The sequence below is a fragment of the Camelus dromedarius genome, chromosome 17 (genome assembly GCF_036321535.1).
Source record: "Camelus dromedarius isolate mCamDro1 chromosome 17, mCamDro1.pat, whole genome shotgun sequence".
Lineage (NCBI taxonomy): Eukaryota > Metazoa > Chordata > Mammalia > Artiodactyla > Camelidae > Camelus > Camelus dromedarius.
In genome coordinates this window covers 39,560,275-39,581,645 of record NC_087452.1, presented here as the reverse complement: position 1 = coordinate 39,581,645, position 21,371 = coordinate 39,560,275, and the positions used below count along the sequence as shown (strand labels likewise).

Here is a 21,371-nt window from a genome sequence, read left to right as displayed (position 1 = left end):
ACTAATGGTTTGGGGGGTAGGGGAAGCTAAGACATCTGTGCCCTGCACCACCCAGCAAACTGGCTCAGACGCCCATAGTCCGATGGGGTCAAAGTAGGGTCATCCCACAACCCTCAGGAGAGAGACACAGGCACACTGCATAGCCTGAGGTGCTCGGTGAACGCCCTGGGAGAAGAACCTACCGACTACTTCCCGTAAAGAGTATCAGGAAAGTGACAGGACAAAGCAGAGTGACTGATGTGTCATTTGCTATCTGGGCTTCGGGGGTCCTTAGGCCGGCAAAGCTCTCCCCTTGAGCTCCTGCCAGGTTAGAAATCATTTGCCAGTGGCAAAGGACAATTTCACAGCACTTTGTTAGGGGTGACAACAAAGCGTGGGTATGGGTTTGGCTTTTGAAAGGCATTTGTCTTATTTGACCTGATATTTAGGTGATTTTGAAGCAAACCATTAAGTACACAGAAACAAAACATCAGATCAAAAGATCAAACTTAAAAAGAATGCCGACAAGATCAAAGCCTCCGGTTCCTCTTCTCTTGTTGCAGGAGTGCCTAGCGGAGGGAGAAAACATTTCTTTTGAGAAATACTCTTTTCAAAGAAAGATCAGAATCTGGGCTTTCAGAGAACGGCCAAAGGGTGGAGAGAGAGAGGGTGGGGGAAAAATCAGTAACGGTGTTCAGAGCAAACCTTTCGGCTACTAGTCCAGACAAGTTGGTGTGTCCCTTGGATGTTTGAAAGCTCATGAGAGAACAACCCCATTGCTGGTGAATTTGCTTAGAATCTTTCCCAATACTGGTAGGGTCCAGAGTCCAGAGTGATGCCACCTGGCAGTGTGAGGCTGGTGCCCTCCGACCGAGACTGACCAGCTGCTGCAGCCCTCGGCCCCCAAGCAGAGCAAGTGGTGGCGAGCCGTCCTCATCGGGCAGGGACTTCACCAGAGCTGTATTTGGGAAGGGACATCAATGCAGAAAGGACAGAGAATCAGCCCCTTTCTCGGGCCATGATTCCAGGATTCCATCAGGACAGAATGTGTAATGGGTGAACCTCCTGTTGATGCACAAGGGCCTGGCTCAGCATCTGGGGCAGAAAAGGAGCTGGGGAAGGTATCTGTGAATGGCAGACACCTGCCCCGGGGGCTGACCTCACACTTCGTGGGCTGCAGCTCACTGACTGGGGGATTTCTCTCATTCTCCTACAGCTGTCCAATGACAGTAAGTGTGCGGCAGGCTTGGAACCTTTAACCAACCCCAACTGAACAAGATGTCCTTCCTGATCTTGGAGCCAACCCTTCACTGCAGGTCTCACCTGTGTCCTCCATCTGGCCACTGGGAAAAAGAGTTGTGAAAGATTTCACAAAGAGCCCATTTCCCTAGACAGGAGCTCCTACAAATCACTACGCATAAGATCGGTATTAAAAAACTGGCAAAGCATACGAAAAAGCAGTTCATGAGAAAGGAAACTCACGTGGCTTTTAGACAGGAAACTGTGCATAGTCTCACTTAAAGTAAGTAAAATACACACTAAAACTATAGCAAAACACCATTTCCACCTCTCTGGCAGAGATAAAACAACTGAGGGAAAGAGAGCTGCCGTGTGGAAAGTAAGCTGCTGTCTGTGTAAAAGGGGAGGGCAAGGAATAGCTAACACTCTCCTTTGGAGCTAAAGCATCTTTGGAGGGATGTCCAGAAAAATGACCATTTTGGCTGCCTCCAGAGACGAGAATCTGGTGCCCGGAAAACAGGATTGGACCGAAGATTGTTTACGCCATATTCTTTTCATCAGTGGAAATTTGAACCTGAGACTGCCTTAAAGCTAAACTCATTCCTTCAATAACTAAGGAAAGAAGATCTTTTCGGGGACCTTGTTTTGATGGACGTACTGACGTGCCAACCTGAACGGGAGACTCTGTATCTTCAGTGATCCAAAGGTAACAATTTCCTTTAAAAAGACAACAGATCGGCACATTATTGTTTGTGAAGGTTTTTCAGACATTTTCTTTTTGAGTCCTTGAAATAACCCTCAGAGGTGGGCATTATTTTTATCTTGGTTTTTCAGAGGTGGATGAGTTCAGCTCAGAGAGGCAGCTTTCTTCGTCCATAGAGGGGAGTTGCAGAGCTTGGACTGGGCACTAAGTTAACCTGGTAGCCTCACGACACTGCATTTTTAGATCTGCCCGGCTTAGGACTCAGAGGCCATGAACCTGCCCTAAGCCATGGGGGAAGTGGACAAGGGAGTGAGTGAGTGAGGGTGGCTGGCAGGCTGAGGCTGTGATGACCAGTGAAAGGTCCCGCTTGGGTGCAGCCCCGAGGCCTATCCAGCCCTTCCAGAGAGGAGGCAGGGCCCAGGGTAGAGGAGGGAGAAGAGCTTCTTCAGGGCCCAGGCAACACCTCAGGCTGCAGTCACAGCCATGGCTAAGGAGGCAGGGAGGCTGGGGCAAAACCTGAATGCACATCCAGAGCAGCGCAAGAGCAGAGGTTTGGGGCAAGGCTTCCTGCCCAAACCACAGGCATCTTCCTCCTACTCCAAGGTCAGGCCCCCTCACACTCGGGGCTGCCTCTTCTCTCCACACTAGCCCTCCCTGCTTTGTGCCTTCAGCCCTCTGAAGACCTTCACCCTGGGAGTGACAGTTATCCAGGAGGCTCGCCAGGGATGTCCATCATCTCCAACCAACTGCGTTTCTCCAGCGCCCCAAGACTGCAGCGCCTGGAGGCCCAGGCTGTGTCCGTCTCAGTGGTGGGATGCTGTCATTCCATCTGGTCACGCACTGTTCACTGTTTGTGCAAACCGCTCACTGAAGGGGGCAGAGGCCGATGCACAGGGCACTCCCTGCACATTAAGGGCGCAGTGGTCACTCTAGGACCTCACGACAGAGCCAGCTCAAAATCTCAACGGGTCGTGGCAGGGTTGGGTGGGGGCTGGATCTGGGACAAATAAAGAGGGAGCAGAAGAGCAAAGGGGAAGGTCACCAAGCAGGTAAGGCTGGGGCTGAGAAAGGAATGAGGAAACAACAGGCAGGAAGAAACGGTGGATGGAAGGGAAGTCGGCCCCAGTGGCAGAGAGAGGGACACAGTTTTCTGCTGCCTCCAGGACTGAAACAATGTGATGAGAAAAAATGATTCCACTTCCTATTTTCTGCCCCTGAGCTATGGATTTCGGCTCGGAATGGGATATGATGCTTATCTTTATATTGAGTTTTCTCTGTCCAAAATTCAGATACAAAAGACGCTCACATGGGGTCTGGTTATGTAAGTTCCCTCTGCCCAGCACAGGACACAGAGCTGGGAATGACGGAGGACATGTTTTAGATTCGCCTTTCACCCAGTAGACATCACAGCTCTCTGGGGATTTGAGCATCTTCAGCTAGAGAGCAGGTTTTCTGGCTGGAGATTTGGGTCTTGTGGCAACGGAGCTTTTCTCTCAACTAAATCTTTCCAGTAAAGACTCAAACCCTCGTAGGCTGATATGCACGTTCACCAGAGTCCAGGTGTACAAAGCAGAGCCATCAAGAAAGTACTGCACTGAAGCAACAGTCACATTTGCTTGTCAAGTTTAGTCCAGTGAATCACACTATTTACTGGGATGACATATGGGGACATTTAAGGACAGGACCTGTAAGGCTTGTTTTCTTAAACCAGGTTGGAGTTTCTTTGGAATCTCGGACCCATGAGTCTATGTGACATGATATGACTGCATTAAGTACCTGAGGAGTGACCTCTAGGATGCTTGAGTCTGAGCTGAGCATGAAAAGTCCTAAAGGGAACACAGTGGTTTACCCGACAAGGATGAGAATTACACTAATGTTCAGTTTGAGTCTGGTTACTCTTTGTATGTAGTTTTGTGAGGAAAGGCAACTTCAAGTGATTTCACAAACAGAAAAAAAACATGAAACAGAGCACGTGTGATCATCGAAAAAACCGGTCTTTCACTTTTCTCTTCCTAACTGAGCCCCAGTTTTCCTCAGATGCACGCTCCCCCTCCACATGCTTGCCTGCAGGACGCTGAGCACCCTCACCGCCCCTCGGGTACAGGAGGACGCCTCTGACATCTGAGCGAATCCTGGTAGCTGACGACCAGGCAGGGCCCTGGCCCAAATCTGGTCACTGAGGCTTCAGGGGACGTCTGCTGGGGGCTTCTTGGGAAGGGTCCCTTCTTGAAGACCTGGGCAGGTCTTGGAGAATCTCTGGAGGGTCTATCTTGATATGATCTGGAGCCACGGCAAATGTCCTGCTACAGCCCAAGAAAGCAGCTCACGGAAGGAGAACACTTTGAGGACGTGGAGGAAGTAGGACCTCAGAGCCTTCTGGACTCCTGGACTTGCTTCCATGGGATGTAACACACCCCCTCCCTGCATGAATGGTTTAACTCAGAGGTTTTATGATTTGCTGGTAACTATCAGTACCTAATACATGACCCTGAGAATGCTTTGAGGGGCCTTGACTTATACTCCAAGGTATCAGCAGCCGAAGACCTGCCAGCCCTACTCAGGGACCTGCCCAGTACCTGTGTCTACTCAGAGAAGAACCCTCCTCGAGGTAATTCTTTGAATGGCCACCATTGCCAACCTAGTCTTGAAATGTTGTAATGGTCAAAGATGGCAGACTTTTGTGGTCCCCTTTGTTCTGGTTCACAAGAAAGCAGGGTCTCCCAAGATGGGCACCCTCAACTAACTGTTGGGGACCCATTGCACGGAGCACACTGGGTATGGGGAAGGGAGCTCTGTGTCACAGAGCACTATGGGAGGAGCATCTGAAGTAACAGGGCAACTCTTGAGGCTTCCAAACTTTTGCTATCATAGCTTCCTCTCCCATACATTCACACATTTTTTTCAATTGTTTTGTTACTACTGTTACAGCAATTGTAAACCACACATTTAAAATATTCTTAATTTTGGAACAACACATCATCACCTGAGTGCACCGACCATTTCAAGATCATGGCTCTGATTTGCCAAGTTTACCATTTTCAGTTATCAGAGGGAGAAGATACAGTACACTGAAGTGACTGGAAAATGATACATCCCCAAGGGCTACTCAATACTCTGAATTCCTAGATTTTACAATCATCTGTACTCAAAACCCACCACAATAATCACAAACACTGTCACAAAATTCCCTCAGAAACTCAGCATTACTGAAAATGCCCACAAAAGCCAAAGCGAGCTTAATACGATATGGTGACTGAATACCAACATACTATACTGACAAAAAGGCAAGGCTGAAATTAACTTCCAGCAGGATGAGAGCCTGAGCGGCATCCCACGGCATCCCGCAGAGTCTAAGGTCGACAGAGCAGGAGGAATCTGGGGGCAGATTCACCAGACCTCTCCTCACTGTACAGAGGAGACAGCTCAGATGGCAGGGCAGAAGCCCAAGGTGGGGAGACAGTCAGTTTAACATCCGGGAATGGACCCTGACCTTCATCTTTTCCATTAATGTAAACTTATTTTGGTACAAGACCTGGTGAGGTCTCTGCCATATTTGACTACAGGAATGGCAATAATGATGGTGGTGGTGGCGGCGGCAGTGACCATGATGATGACAGCTAAGTGTACTGAAGAGTTGCTACGTACCATACTTTATGTGAATTAACCCATTTAATCAGACAACAGTTGGATGCAGAGGCTCAATTATTATCTCCATTTAACAGACAGGGAAATTGAGACAGAGGTTAAGTAACATCCACCCAGCTGGAAAGGGGAGGCACTGGTATTTGAACCCACACAGTCTGGCTTCTGAGCCTCTGCTCTCACTCTTCAGGTTAGACTGCCTCTCTTCTACATGTCTGCCATCCTCACCTGGCTTCCACTCCTCAATGAGCCCTGCCAAGCGGCGTGGTGGTCTCAGTGACTAGTGGGCTGTACTGGGAAGGCTTCAGAGAGGCCCAAGCAACTGGGCGAGTTCTACTGCTGAGGTACTGAATGATGGGGAAGCAACCTTCTAAAGCTCGCGCCAGGGGCTGCCCAGAATTATTCAGACTCCTCTATGTCACGGGCTCCCTGTGGGGAGGGACTGTGGCACACAGACACTGAATACCGTCTCCTGATACTCTGGACCATCGATAGCCTTCAGAGTTCTTGCCTATAAGTAGGAACCCTGGAAACTACAATTCCCAGGCTCCCTTTCCAGCTGGTGCTGGATGGATTAGATTTTGCTCGTGAGATCAGGCAGAGAAGCCACTATTCATGGGAAGCAGCACAGGCAGTCAGAGATTAGGAGATGGCAGGTGCGAGGTGGGTGGAGAAGGCTTCACAGAGGATTTGACACTTTATCTGCATGTTAAAGGATTAGATGCAGTTTGTGAGACGGAGAGGATGCAGAAGGACTCCCTGGAGAGGGGACAGCAAGAACCAGTGTATGTAGGGTGTGTGGAGGCGTGATGAGCCCAGGACCCAGCTGGGGGAGTGGTGTGGCTGGTGGAGTCTGCAGGAAGACGCTAAGAGGTGCGGGTGGAGGGCACAGAGGTGGGGGTAGGGGCAGCTGTAAGAGGCTTTGTGCACCATGCTAAGGAGCTTGTACCTTATTCTGTCAGTAGGAGAGAACTGTGAGGAGGATGGGAAAGGAAGCATCAGATTTGGTTTATAATGACAATGTGACCTCAAGTCGATATGGGCAGCAGCAGTGATGTGAGAACTCCCTCCTTTTTTCAAAACACATCAAAATGCAGGGTATTCCACAACCCAAATGACAGGGAGACACATCACTCAGTCTGAAGGCAAGGGAAAGGACTGAAAGGAGAGGGTAGTGGAGAGTGGGACAGGAAGCTGAACCCTCTGGGGATCCCGACCACAGAGGTGGCTGGAGGTGGCACTAGCCTGGGGCGAGCTCAAGGCCACTGGCCGCAGACTTGCTAAACCAGAGCTGAGCTCCCTGGCTGAAGCTGGGAGTCAGGAAGGTCTGTCCTGCCTGGAGGAGCCGCACAGAAAACTCTGCCCAGCAGCTCAGTGCCATCGGTGCAGAGAATTACCCATGAGACGTTAGAGACCTTTGGTGGAGGAGGGGCGGTGGTGAAAGTCCGAAGGAGACATGGAGGAGCCAGAGGAAGAGCACAGCATGAGTGTCTACAGAGGGAACTCCAGGACTCAGGGCTCTAAGACATCAAAGGGCCAGAGCAAGAAGCCCAGGTCTCCGAGGTCCTTAAGGCTGGAAGCTGACTGATGGAGGGGCAGGGGCGGGGCCAGGCTGCAAAGGGCCTTGGGGTGACACCCAGATCAATGCAGAATAAGCAGAATGAGGGTCATAGAAGGAAGGAGGAGGAAGAATCACATTGGTGAAATGGACAGTGAACACAGCAGTAAGATCTAATCTCCTAATTTTTCCCAAGCAGAAAAAGATCTAATCTTCCAATTTCCCCCAAGCTTCAGACCTCTGCAAATGGGGCGTGAGACAGTGAGGGGGGCTGTGCCCCATGTGCTAACAGGTACCAGCTCCCTGCCAGGAATGTGTTGTCTCCTTGCCTCCCTGAACCCCGTCCATCCTTCAGGGACCCAATGACTGCAGGTATTTCTTTCCCTTCTACAGCTGCTATGAGTGCCCGCCGTGCTCCGGCCTGCACTAATCTGCTGTTTCGTTTTCCTGTGCATGCTGTGTGACCCTGGACTCCTTCTGGACCCCTGGCTCCTCCCTCTCTGCAATCATCAATGCCTAGCACTGGCAGCGGTGGCTTCTTCCTGCTACAGGTGCTTGGAAAGCAGAACACACGGTATGCCCAGCTTTTTGATTTTGAGACTAATGCCACACCGTATGAGGGGCCCAGGAGGTTTTTCAGCATCTCACATTGGCAAAGTGGGAGACCAAAGGATGCTGAGGTTGAGCCCCCCTTAAAGGACTGGCAGACCTTTCTTCCTCAGAATGTAGGTCTAATCCAGGGGGGTCTCCATCCTTGCTGCACATCAGAATCACCTCTACAGCTTTGAAACACAGATGTCCAGGCCCCTCAAGACCCAGAAGTCAGAATCTCTGAGGGGCTTGGAGCAACACTTTCTTAAAGCATCATAAGTTAAGAGCCATTGAAATCAACTGAAGCCAAAGAAAAATTCATACTGTTAATGATTTCTTTTCTCTAACACCTGAAGTGCTTTCTGATGGACGATTGCTGCTTCCCAAAGTAATTCCTTGCCAAATACAACCTCTCTCACTGTAAGAGGCTAAGGATGGTCAGGCCATCAGAAGTTCTTGGATGCGCTAGTGCATAATCACATGCAGAAGAGCATGAACTTTGGCTCATTATCCCAGGTGCAAAGGACACAAACGATGCTCTCCTGGACCATGTAACACCTACACTTGTTGCACCTAGAGGTCAAAGGCCTGACACAAGCCAGTATGTCCTCAGCCAGCAACTGACTAGGCAGTGCTTCGCCTTATGGGTTTACAGCCAGCAAAAAATCCCTCAACACTACTGAGAATAGTGCACCTGTCGTTTGATTCAGCTGATGAATGGAAGAATCAGACACCCAAGTAGGATCATACACCATCCACAGCAAGTGACATTCAGCTTAAAATGCAACTGATGAAAAATAATACTTGGCTTACAAGGCTAACATATAAACTCAAACCAGAAAGCTACTTTAACACTTAAAAAATTGGCTTTTGAGTTTCTGACAGATGAATAACTATTTCAGTTTTTCTGTCAATAAGGAGAGAGAACATTGGGATTCAAAGGACAAAAGCAGTAATTTGGGCAAGAGTTTAAAGATAAAATAGTTAAGAGTTTAAAGCTTTCCATTCAACCCGTACTGGTCAGTCCCCAAAAGTGAGAGATAATTTCAACATGATGCCATCACTGTCCCCCCATGTTTTCCTATTTTTAACATAAGTGAACTAACCAGAATTAGTGCTGTCTGGAAATAGAGATCTTCCTAGTCTCATTTTTCTTCCCCATTAAGTCAAAAAGTAAGACTTTGATCTAGAAGTTAAGAAGCCAGGGTCCCAGCTTCCATAGTTATGCCTCCTGTCATGGAAGATTATTAAATCACTGAGCTATTAGGTTTCCCTTCTCCAGACTGTATGTTAGAGAAGCGATGACCCTGGGGAGGTTGTAAACTTTCCTGCATACCGGGAGTCCTCCAATCAGAGAGCGTCAAAGGAAGAAATGTTCAAAATACTTCAGAATTGGTGTGGCATGGGACTGAGCAGTCAGAATGGGCACCATGGCCAATCCCAAGTGGTGCTGGTCTGAGTGCTTGGTTGGCTCTCAGCCTGGGGTAAAGCATCAGGTATGGAATATCTGAACTCTTTAGAGAATCACAGAGGGTTATAAGGAATCTCAACAATTCAGTGAGTTGGTGGGGTGGAACGTTTGCAAAAATAGCTACAAGTACCCTCCTCTCTGTACCTACACAAGACACTGACCCTGCAGCATCTCCCGTCAAGAGCTGGAGTCTATTTCCCACTCTTGAATCTGGGCTGCCCGTGACTTGCTTTGGCCAATGGGATGCGATGGAAGTGACAGTGTAGCAGTTTCAAGCCTAGGATTCAAGAGGCTTTTGCACCCTCCCATCCTCCCTCTTGGATCTCTGTCTATGAGAACGAGCCTGGGCTAGCCTGCTGGAGAAGAAGAGGCCACATGGGACAGAACTGGCCCAGCTGTCCCTGCCAAAGTCCCGGATATGTGAGACAGCCCAGTGGTTGTGCAGAGCCACCCACATGACCTGCAGCTGAACAAGGATGCAGGAGACAGCCTGAGCAAGACCAGCTGAAGAATCACCAGCACCTCCCAGTCTAAGTGGCTGACTTACAGAATCATGAGCTAGGAATGTGGCTCATGTTTTAAGTCAGTAATTTTGAGGGTGATTGGCTAATGCAGCAATATCAGTTATTTAACGGATGCAACTAGGAGGTCTCCTAGAAATTTGAGTGGGGAGATTCTTATGCTTTGAGATTCTCTGCTCTGGAGGAATAATTTGGAACCCCAGTGAACATACTATTCTTGTGCTGCTTTACTTCCAACCATTACAGCCCACATCTTTTCCCACACTGCTAATCTGTATTTATTATAATAATTTCTGACTATAAAATACTCCGCCAAAGGAGTATATCATTTACCTAACCATGCCCATGTTGATGGGCTTTTAAATTGCTTGTAATTTCTGAGAATTATAAGTAATTTTATACATGTAACATTTCCCATGTTTCAGATGATTAGGATAAATTCTTAGGAACAGAATTACTGAGTCAAGGTTATTAACAATAATATGGCCCTTGAAACATGCCACCAGACACTTTCCACAGCGGCTGAACCAACTTCCACTGATACCAGCAGGGTTTGAGTTCCAGTGTCAACACACAGTTGCAGCATTGGATTTATTTTTAGGAGATACAAATTTAGTAGATGAAAAATTGAAAAATGGGAGCTTTGGTTACATTTCTTTGAGTAGATGAAAGCCTAGGGCAACACGGAGCTGTCTGATTTACATACCACGGGGTAAATGAGATTGGCACAAGATTGTGAAAACGCAGAGAACTGAGGAAGAGGTGAATGTTACTAAGATATTTATTTCTGGCCCATTTAGAGCAGCTCTAAACTGTGAAAACTGGTGGGTATTTGTTTTTCTAAATGAGTTTTTAGAGGAGGAACCCTCATCACTACAGATATAGTATTTAACCATGTGCAACTTTCCTCCAAGTGTATGTTTTTAATGGGCATTATTTAACATAATCATATAATCATAACAATACAGGATTTTGCAATAAGTTTTCACTGATATTTGTATTACAATTATTCTGTGATGGCAGAACACCCCCCAAATAATATGAGCACAGCTGGGAGAAGCTTCCTCTTAATCTGAAGAAGCCCGCACACAGCCACCAGACTGCCTGGTGAGGCCACCGGATGTTTAGTGCACTCGGGTGTTGCCAAGAAAGGACCACATAGGTCCCAGCTAGGAGAATGCTACAGTGACATCCTCTCAGCCACGAGACAAGTGATTTGTGGCTAAGAGTGGTTAAAGCACTGCCATTTATAAAAGAATTAATTTTCTCTTCTTAGAACACAAATTAGAGACTCAAAGGTGACCACCTAGAAACGTTACGTTCGCTTTCTGGCATTCCGGAAGGCTTTTGCACAGCAAGTTAAGAGGTGGGTTATAGTTAGTGCTCTAGAAATCAGGCTAACTTTCAGCCTATCATGCCCATGAAACAACAAGGAAAACCCAGACGCTTCTGAGCCTATGCACATGCCTCGCCAAGACCAAGTCAGTACCAAGACTGGAAGGAAAAGTCAAATTAGGCCGGAGGGACACCTACTTGTATCTCTAACAGGCATCTCAAACTGAACAAGTGAACACCCTATCTTGCCCTCTAAATCTACTCTACCTGCAATCATCGTTGACTTCTTTCTCTCTCTCCTGCCCCAAATCCAATCTGTCAGGAAATCCAGTTCTGTCTCCAAAACACATCGCAAATCTGACCACTTCTCACCACCCCTGGTGCCACCACCCTGGGCCAAGATACAGTTACCCTTTTCCTTGAGACTGTAGTAACCTGACCTCAGTGTCCACTGCTCTCCCCTCCCGGTCACCACTGTCTCCACACTGGCCTCCCTGCTGTTCCTTGAACCTTCTTGTTTTTGAGTTAAGTCGGGTACACTCCCATTTCAGGGCCTTTGTACCTGCTGTTTCCTCCGCCTGGTGTTCTTCTCCAAGACACCTCCGTGGCTTACTCCCTCACCTCCTTCGAGTCTTTTCACAACTGGCACCTTCCCAGCTGCAGCCAAACCCTGTCATCCCTTATACTCCCATTTCTTTGTTAACTTGCCCCCAACACTTACTACTTTCTGCTGTACTGTGTAATTCACCATACACTGTATACGATAATGTCGTGTGTTTGCTGTTGACTGTCAGCTTCCCCCCCACTAGAAAGTAAACTTTACAAGAGCAGGGATTTAAGTCTGTTCTGTTTTACTGATGCATCACCAGATCTTACAATGGAGTCTGGTACATAGTAGGTAAATAAGTATTTGTTGAATTGACTTTTCTTCCACCCCTTAATTTTAGACCCTGGGATCAGGGATAAGAAAGAGCAAAATTACAAAACCCCCCAACTCAAAAAAAAAAAAAAAGGTCATGTTAATTTGGAGCTATAGAAGAATAAAAGATGTTATTAACAGTGTCACAACCCAGTGCCTGGCACAGAGTGGCGTTTCTGCCCTCTGCTGACTCTGGAAGAGGTGTAAGCACCAGGACACGTTAATTGAACAGCAGTTCCATGAAACTTGACATCAGATTCCACAGTACTGACTGAACACTTTCTGGACTGAATATAATCCAATTTTGACCATTTCATGGATTCAGGGGGCTTCTTTCTGATCTAGAATAGCCGGGACTTGAAGTCACAACAGGGAGGTAGCTGAACTCTGAGAAAGAGGGTCATGAGAGTGTTTGGTGTGATACTCTGTGGGCTCAGGGTCTTGTCCAGGGTCCTGCCGCCACAGGGGTGGAACAGGACCCAGGAAGGGTCAGTGGAGGCTGCTGGATTTCACTCCAAAATTAAAAGGCTTGATTTCTGAATCATTTATTGCCCAGGGATCATCTACACGGCTGGCTGCCTTCATTAGTCAAGACTGAGCCGAGTGAAATGAGGAGAAATCAATACCTGCAGCGATGGTGCCGCTGATGTGAAGAATATTATACTAAGTAGATTTTTTCTCTCTTAACCAGCTGGCATTTTATTTCATTTTTAAGTGGAATGCTATTCAATCTTTTAAGATTAGGGGAGATGTGCATTTCAACATAACGACAGAATACAATGGACTGAATCTTCCCAAGACCCAAGATACCTTCTAATTAGCTCCAAGTTATGCACCAGGAACTGATATAACACATGAGCACTAACTTATTTAATGGTACAGAGACAGCTGAAAAGATTTCACACCAATCCTAATTTATTTAACTTTCAACCAGACAATAGCTTAAGCACTGGGCAGAATGGTAGATCACAATTTTGTACAGGAACAGGCTTTCTGGTGTGCTATGTTTATAGTTTTGCAGAGGAATGCATCTGGGTAAACGTACCTTTAAGTATCTATTAATACAAATATAAGAAATGTGAAAGAACATAAAATCAAAGGTTTGGTTGCCATTTAGTATACATTGTCAGCTATGTTATCATCAAAAGATCGCACAATCAAAATACGTATAAGGATAAAGTGTGTCTGTGAAAACTAAGTTAGTCTGAATCCATGATAAATGTAGCACCCCTTCAGAAGACACCCCTTTGGAAGGAGTGTTCTAGTTCTAAGAGCTATCTGATGTTGATTGTCTACAGCAGAACTCAGCTTAAGGTTCTAAAACAATCTTGGCCTCTTGATTAATAAGTATTTTTATAACATTAATACATTTAAAATTTTCTATTTAAGATTGACACCGAAGCCCAGGCTTAGCTGATAATGAATGGTCATACTGAGGATGTCAGAGCAAGAACAGGGGAAATTATAATTATTCAAAGCATTTGGATGTGTCCTCACAGGAAACTACTTTTACTTGCATAAGTGCAGTGAAGAATGCTTGGCTAATGGAGAACTGAACAGATGTATTTAAAGGGTTTGACTATCAGTTTAAAATACAGTTAGCTTTTCTTGCAGAGATACACGGAGTTAACGCCAACTCATGACTGAGTGGAAAAAAATGATACTTGAATCAGAACTCAGTGAGCTGCTTAAGCAAGTTAGTAAATAGGGACTTTAATATGTCTGGAATCCATGAAGAAGAAAGAAAACAAGGATGCAGTGGAAGCCAAGCTCCCATTGGGCTTTTAAATGTCTGGTGGCCTTCTGAAGAAAGAAGACGAAAGAATGGGTGGCTGATGAAGATGACACAGTGAAAGATTATTCCCTAAACAATCAAGTCTGTGATGGAAAGAGGTAGTTTTATGAAAACCGCATGTTGTGATGAGCCATTTACTTTAACTATTTTCAAAGTACGTGAAATATTTAGAATATTGCTCAGCTGGAGCACTGGTTTATTGACTTCCCAATTATTCTCCAAAAAGTTCACATACCAAGTTGCAAAATGGTCCTTATTTAAAGTGAACAGAATTTTAAAATGAAGAAAAGTAATAAGCTATGATTGCAAATAAATTTACAATGAATGTCTGTTGTGGGGTATAGATAATTTCAAACATTTTAGTGACCTATGTTAGCAAAGCAGCTACTCCTTGGCTCTCTGTATGTCAAACTTCAGATAAACAAGTTTATTTAAATAATAAAAATATAAATAATTTATCTCTAATTTGATGTAGACAGCATGAGAGAATTTCAAAGTATTAAGTGAAATTCTTTTTAAAATGAAATATACTAAAAGTCTGTAGCAAAAGATTAGAAGACAGAATTATGCATTTGTGTCAGAAGAGCCAACCAAAATCAGTATCATATTCAAAATTCATAAAACATCAAACATTCAAATACAAATAAGCAAATAGTATAATTATTCTTAAGTCATTGCAGTTTTTAAAAACTATAGCATTGGCTCTGATAATAATTTTTTGGCTTTAAATTGGGTTCGACATTTTCTTCTTCTCAGGGTTTGGGAGAAAAGATTTTCTTCTTCTTGAACACTGAAAGAACTCCCAGTTCAGGAGCCTACACTGTGAGTATTTTACTCTGCCTAAATCAAGATTAAATCATGGAAGGTGTCACAGCAAAAAGTAAACCTCTAGGGAAGCTATTAACAATTTAGCATTTCTAGTTCATGCTGGAGTGTTAATTCCACTTCTCAAAGAAAAGGCGGGGGGGAAGCAGCAGTCATTAAAATTAAGACCTTGTGATGGCAGAAATGTGCCACCACATTTATATGAGAGCACACTGGAGTAACATGCAAACGTTTCCATGGAGGCAGGGAGGTGTCAGCTTGATTTCTTCCTAACTTATTTCTTCACAGTAAAATACAGACAACCAATCTCCAGTGATTCACAATCAGAAGTGAGTTTCTGCATACGTGCCTAGCAGGGTCCTCTGAGATAAGGGTTCTCTGGGCCAGGGCGTAGTGAGGATCTTTAAGACTACAGCTGTAAATTTGTCTTTTCTGCACTGTAGTTTCCTTCTGACTTGCTCAAGTCTGTAACTCACGGTCACCTTAGGTAGCAAGTTCTGTGGCTACACCTATGTGCTGAGGTACCCCATGCTGGGTGGGGGACAGCAGCCCACAGAAGTGGCCGGAATTGAATCTGGGAGCTGTGTGGTGGAGCATGAGGTGAGAGGTTACAGTCAAAAGGTATTCAAAGAGCCCCAAGAATTCTCAAAAATACCTGGGAAGGGGCTGGATATCCTGCCTATTTAAGATTGACACCAAAGCCAAATGGATGGTCTGTGAGTCAAGGTCAAATGGATGCTCTGTGAGTGAGTGCCACCAGAGAAAGGGACACATTTGAAGGCTTGGGAAATGTGAGTAGGGGGTGCTCAGTATCATGAGTAACATGGTGAACCAACTGCCCACGTTTCCTTCGTCAAGAAAACAGGGACCTGTTGGCTCAGTGGAAATGAAAACTTCTAACGTGGATAAATAGAACACTTGGACTCTTAGTTTTTAGCAGCAAGCTGCCCAGATCAACCCTGGCTGACAAGCAGAGAAAGATATTAGGGGCTCACAACTGTGAAGGGAGCTGGAAGCCTTGAGGCTAAGCTTTCAGGGATGAAGTCCACACCAATCACTGCCCCTGCTACAAGGTACCCCAGTTTGCATCACGGCCACTTCTGACTGGGACAGTCATTATCCACCAGCCATGACTAGCAACAGACCTGCTTCTGCTCGGTGGTGTCAGGGAATCAATCTGGCAAACTGGGATCCTGTCACTTCCCCAGAGAGCAAACTCACCACCTCTTGCTTTTTGTTATGTCTCTAGCTCCTATGTCAAAGTGTGCAGTGAGGGAGTCTGAGGGGTAGAGTTGAAATCTCCACTTGCAGCCCAGCTGCCAAGGAGGCTGGACCAGGAGTACAAAGGATTATCATTCAAGCTTCCTGCCAAGGAAGAAGGAAGAGAACATTCCCCTAATACAGAGAGGGATGTACATGCTGGGCCATCAAAATGACAGAGCCAGGCCCAGAGTGCGGAAGGTTTCTATCCTGGGGAGGGAAACTCCAGCCCTCTGTAAAGGTGGGTCCCTCTGCTTCCTTTACATTAAATATATTAATATTTTTCCTGATGATAAAGATGCCTTGTGAGAGACTTCCATTTCCAACATTAAGACCTAGACTAAAAATTCTCACCCTATAATAGCCTAGATGTGTTGATAAAACATAACCCACGTTCCCTTAACTATACAGCTGAACTGGTAAGGGAATAAGGGAAATCCCCAGTGGGAAAATACAAGGAAGAAATTAAAACCTGGACCGGTGGTGGCTGCCTCAGAACATGCTCATTTTGTTACCCAAAGGCTTGAGTTTCTACTTCCTTTCCCATATTTATCCAAGGTCTCACTTTCCATCCTTACGTGCTATGGAAACTCAATCTCCACATTCATCTCATTGTGAACTAGTACAACCAAGCTCTTGGGCTGGGACCAACATGTGTCTCAGGCTTTAAGCAGCACTGCATTTAGACTTCCTTAAATCAATTATAACTTTTTAAAGATAATTATTAAATAAAAGAAACAGAATGTATATCTTCCAAACCAGTAGAAGAAAAGGATACATACTTATTTACCTCTCAATTTATTAAAGCCAGGGGGAAAAAAAGGTGGGGGAGGGGGGAAGAATCAGAAAAACACAAAATAAAATGGTAGAAAAAAGTAACTCCAAACGTGATCACAAGGAATGAAAACAGAATAAACTAGTTACAAGACAGACTGTCAGATCAGATAAAAACAACAATAAAATCTAACTTTATGTTATTTACATGAAACTTACCTAAAAGCATAAAAGCAGAGAAAGGTTGAGAGTAAAAGCAAAAATAAAATACAAGTGTGACAGTTAATTTTATGTTTCACCTTGGCTAAGGCCACAGTGCCCAGATATTTGGTCAAACACTATTCCGGATGTTTCTGTGAAGGCATTTTTTAAGATGAGATTAACATTTAAATTAAAAGATTTTAAGTAGATTATCCTCCATAATGTGGGTGGGATGCAGCCAGTCAGTTGAAGGCCTTAGTAGAAAAACACTGATCTCCCTAGCAGATTTTGGACTCAACAAGCCTCCAAAATCCTGTGAGCCAATTACTTTAAAAAAAAAAAACAACCCTCTATATACGCATCCTACTAGTTCTGTTTCCCTGAAGAACCCTGACTAATACAACAAGCAAAAGAAGGGTAAAACAGACCTCAAGGTAAAACGCACTATTAAGAACGAAGATGAAGAGGCCTAAACACATTGATAAAGAACAGTTCTCTAGGAAGTTTGCCAGGAAGCTAACAACTGTGATGTTCACACATGTAACCGTCGCAATTCTAAAATATACAAAGTAGAAAGGAGACACTGAAATCTATAATCACAGTAAGAGACGTCTATCTGCAGCCATAAACAATGGGAAGATTATAAAAATAGGAATGTAACAGAACTAACAAGACAAATATAATGGATACATGCAATCCTTTACCCTTATAGCCAAAGCATAGATTCTTTTTTCAAACATGTGGAAAAATTACAAAAACTGACCACAGATTAGGCTACAAAGATAGTCTCAATGAATAGCTAACAACTGTCATCATCTAGATGGTATTCTCTGACCTATGATGAAATTAAAATAGAAAAAATTATTAAGATACTTTTTAAAAAACCCATACATTTTGAATATTTCAAACATACTGCTTAACGACACAAAGGTGAAAGCATGGAACACAGAACATATTTAGAACTAACAACAGAAAGACTACATATTGAAATTTGTAGTTTTTAACTAGAGGGCTACTGAAAGGATAATTTAAAGTCTCAAGTGTTTTGATTAGAAAATAAAAGAAATTGTAAAGTTAATGGGGAAAGATGGCAAAATTAATATATGGAAAAGAAGGGAATGATTATCACAAAAACGAGGAGTGTGGTTACATGGAGAAGAGTGGATGTAATGGGAGAGGACACACAGGTGTTTCCGAGGGACTGACAGTGTCAGTTTTCCAAACCTCATCTCAGTTACCCGTCTGTTTGCATTATAATTATTCTCTAAATGATGCAAATATGTTTATATGCCCTTCTGTATGAAAGATACTTTACAAAAAGAGTTAAACTAAGAAAATAAAGTTAAAAGTGTAACTGAGATAGTTATACAAAGAATAGCAAACAAAACAAAATTCAGCTCCATGCTCTTTATCCAAGGCACTTCTAAAACAAGGATGTGGACAGGCTGCAAGAAAAAAATGTGGAAAAAGACCTACCAGGAAAGTAATAATCAAAGAAATCTAGCATAACTGTATTAATTTTAAAAACAGACCTTAAGATAAAAACCATTATTAGAGACATAAAAAGTTACTGTAAAATATTAAAGGTTTCAAATCACCAATATAATAAAACAATTCTAAACTTAACTGCACCAGTAAACTAGAGTCAAAATACAGGGAGCAAAAACTGATAGAACTGTAAGGAGAAATGTACAAATTTACAACCTGGCTGAGAATCAGGCAGATAAAAAATTAAAGTAGATATACAATATTCCAGCAGAATAATTAATAGGCTCAATTTGATGGATATACACCCACCAACTGAAGGATGCATATTCCTCTAATGCAAACGTTAAACACTAGTCCTAACATAACTAGGCCATAAAGCAAATCTCAACATTTTTTAGGAATCAGAATCCATACAGATAAGGTTCTCTGACCACAGTGCAATTCAATTAGGAATCAGTAACAACAAAACAACCTAGAGGTTTGGAACCCCAAAACCTCACTTAGAAATAACTCATGATCCAAAGAAAGGATTATAATAAAATTCTTTAAAAAGTTTAGATCTGAGTGGTAATAAAAATGCTATATATAAAAACTTGAAGAATGCAGTGCAAGTGGCCCTATGAGGGATATTTATAGCCCTAAATTACTATATTAGAAAAGAAGAAAGGCTGCTGAAAAGTAATGAGCTTATCATGCAAATTAATAAATTAGAAAAAGAAAAGAACAGATCTAAAGAAAATAGAACTGTAGGAGCAAAGATGAATGAAATACATACAAATTCAACAAAGTCAACAGATGATTCTTAGAGACCAATACAGTAGACAAATCTCCAGAATAGTTACTCAGAAAATGAGAGGAGACACAAACACCATTAGGAATCAAAAGTGGTACATAATTACAGATATAGCAAAGATGAAAAGTAGTGAGGCACTCAGTGGCTACGTGTCCCATGGGCAAATTATTCAACCTCTATAACGCTTTGGTTTCATCATCTGTAAATTAGGGTTATCTAAAGTACCAATCTCACATGATTGTTGTGAAAATTGAACTGGGCAATGTACGTAATATGCTTAGATCAGTCCTTGGCAATAAAAATAACAACTAATACATTTAGTGCTCATTAAACATTAGCTGTTGCTCTCACTGTTGGTATTTATTTGCTGTTTTTTCCTTAGCTAGTAGGACTATTTTATTAGAATTTTCTAAGAACATCTTTTGATGTTGTTGATCTCATTTATTGCATTATTTTCTACTTCATTAATTTCTACTCTTATATCTAGCAGTTCCTTCCTTCTGCTTTCTTTGCGCTTAATCGGTTATTCTTTTGTAAGCTTCTTTAGTTGAATATTCACCACATTTATTTTCAGTGGTTTTTAAAATTTGTTTTGAATGCGAAAAATGTACCTCTAGCTAAAGTACTAAAGTGCTGCTTAAGTTGAACTATATAATTTTATTATCTCATTTCCATAGTAGTTTTAAAACACGCCCACGAGTTCTCTGACAACCCTCCTATCAGAAGATGGAGTCTAATTTCCTGCCTCCTTCAGCCTTAATGACTGACCTCAAGTAGAGAGAAGTGATGGTGAGTGACTTCTGAAGCTAGGTCATAACAGGAAACACAGCTACTACAAGGCTGTACTGAGATGGTCATCCTTAGAAGGAGCTGCCATGTTCTGGTGAAGCCCAGGCTACGTGAAGAGGCCGCATCTAGCTATTTCAGCTGACAGCTACCATCAATTGCCAGACACAAGAGTAAGTCTTTAGATGATCCCAACCCCCAGCCTTTGACATGTGCCAGCTGATGCCCCGAGGAGCAGAGACATGCTGACTTTACTGAGTCCAAGCCAGACTACAGATCTGTCCACAAAATAAATGTTATTTTTTCAGACCAGTGAATTTCAGTGTGGTTGGTTTTGTGGTAACAGACAACTAAACCAGAACAGTTCTAAACAGTTTCAGTTTTAACATTATGAAATACTTCTAAAGCCATGAATTATTTAGGAATATGTATATTCTATAGTTTCCAAACAAATAATGTTAGTGGTGGCAGTGATGATACAATGGTTGATTTTATTATTCATTTCTAATTGAATCTGATGGTGGTTAGAAATGTGGTCTGAGTAAATATTTTAAATTTGTTAAGAAATTTTATAATAATCTGTAAGTGTAATTGTTCCATGTGTTCTTATAAAGAACACATCTTTGTTCAATGCAGGCCTTCATACATATATGTATCTGTGCACATATACAGTACATATTACAAATACACATACACATATATATGAAAACACTAATTATATATATATATATATGTATTTTATATATATATAAAATGGAGATTATATATAGGTCTACATTAGATGAGTGGTTTCCAAACTTTTTTTTTCTCAGGACTCTTTACATTTTAAAAAATTGAGGACCTCAAAGACCTTTTATTTATATGGGGTATATTTATCAATGCCAAATCAAAGCTGAGACATTTAAAATATTTATAAATTCACTTAAAAATAATAATGATAAAACCATGCATACTAGCAAATGTTTTACTTCAAAAGATGCATTTTTCAAAACAAGAAAATTGAGGAACAAGAGTGGCATTGTTTTATATTTTTGAAAATTCTTTAATGTCTGGTGTATTAAAAGACAGTTGGGCTCTCATATCTGCTTCTGTATTCAATCTACTGAGATATATTGTTTTGGTTGAACTAGATGAAGAAAACTGAGGCTCAGATATGTAACTGAAAAATGAAGAAGTATCATAACTGTCTTTCCAGGGCACTGGGAGTATTCCTCTTTGATACTACACCAAAATTCAACAAGTGGTAGGTTCTTAAGGATAACTGTGGCATGGAATGGAAACTGTATCAATAAACATTTTATACTCTATTACACTGAAACCCACTGGTTTATCATGCACTTTGAACAGAGTTTTATCATACAAAATTTTGAATTACTATGTGTTTGTCATCTTGAAAATACCGGTCTCATGAGTTGTAAAGATCTGCTCAAATGCTGACATACTTCATTATTTAATATAAAAAAAATCACCTTTATTAATATTACCACTGAT

The 21,371-nt window shown here is 43.0% G+C and overlaps 1 protein-coding gene and 1 long non-coding RNA gene across 4 annotated transcripts in view; one reads left to right on the top strand and one right to left on the bottom strand.

Annotated features, from left to right (window-relative positions):
* Window positions 1–21,371, bottom strand: part of ULK4 (unc-51 like kinase 4) — a 449,508-nt gene that overhangs the window by 27,745 nt on the left and 400,392 nt on the right. The gene's annotated exons all lie outside the window — the stretch shown is intronic.
* Window positions 1,552–20,192, top strand: LOC135323360 (uncharacterized). 3 transcript variants are annotated; one of them, XR_010384907.1, is made up of 5 exons: window positions 1,552–1,924; window positions 7,515–7,695; window positions 14,510–14,575; window positions 15,828–16,079; window positions 19,775–20,192. It is a non-coding gene; the product is annotated as an uncharacterized LOC135323360 (long non-coding RNA). The 3 variants fall into 3 exon arrangements; XR_010384906.1 differs by having other exon boundaries at window positions 19,772–20,192; XR_010384905.1 differs by lacking the exon at window positions 15,828–16,079 and having other exon boundaries at window positions 19,772–20,192.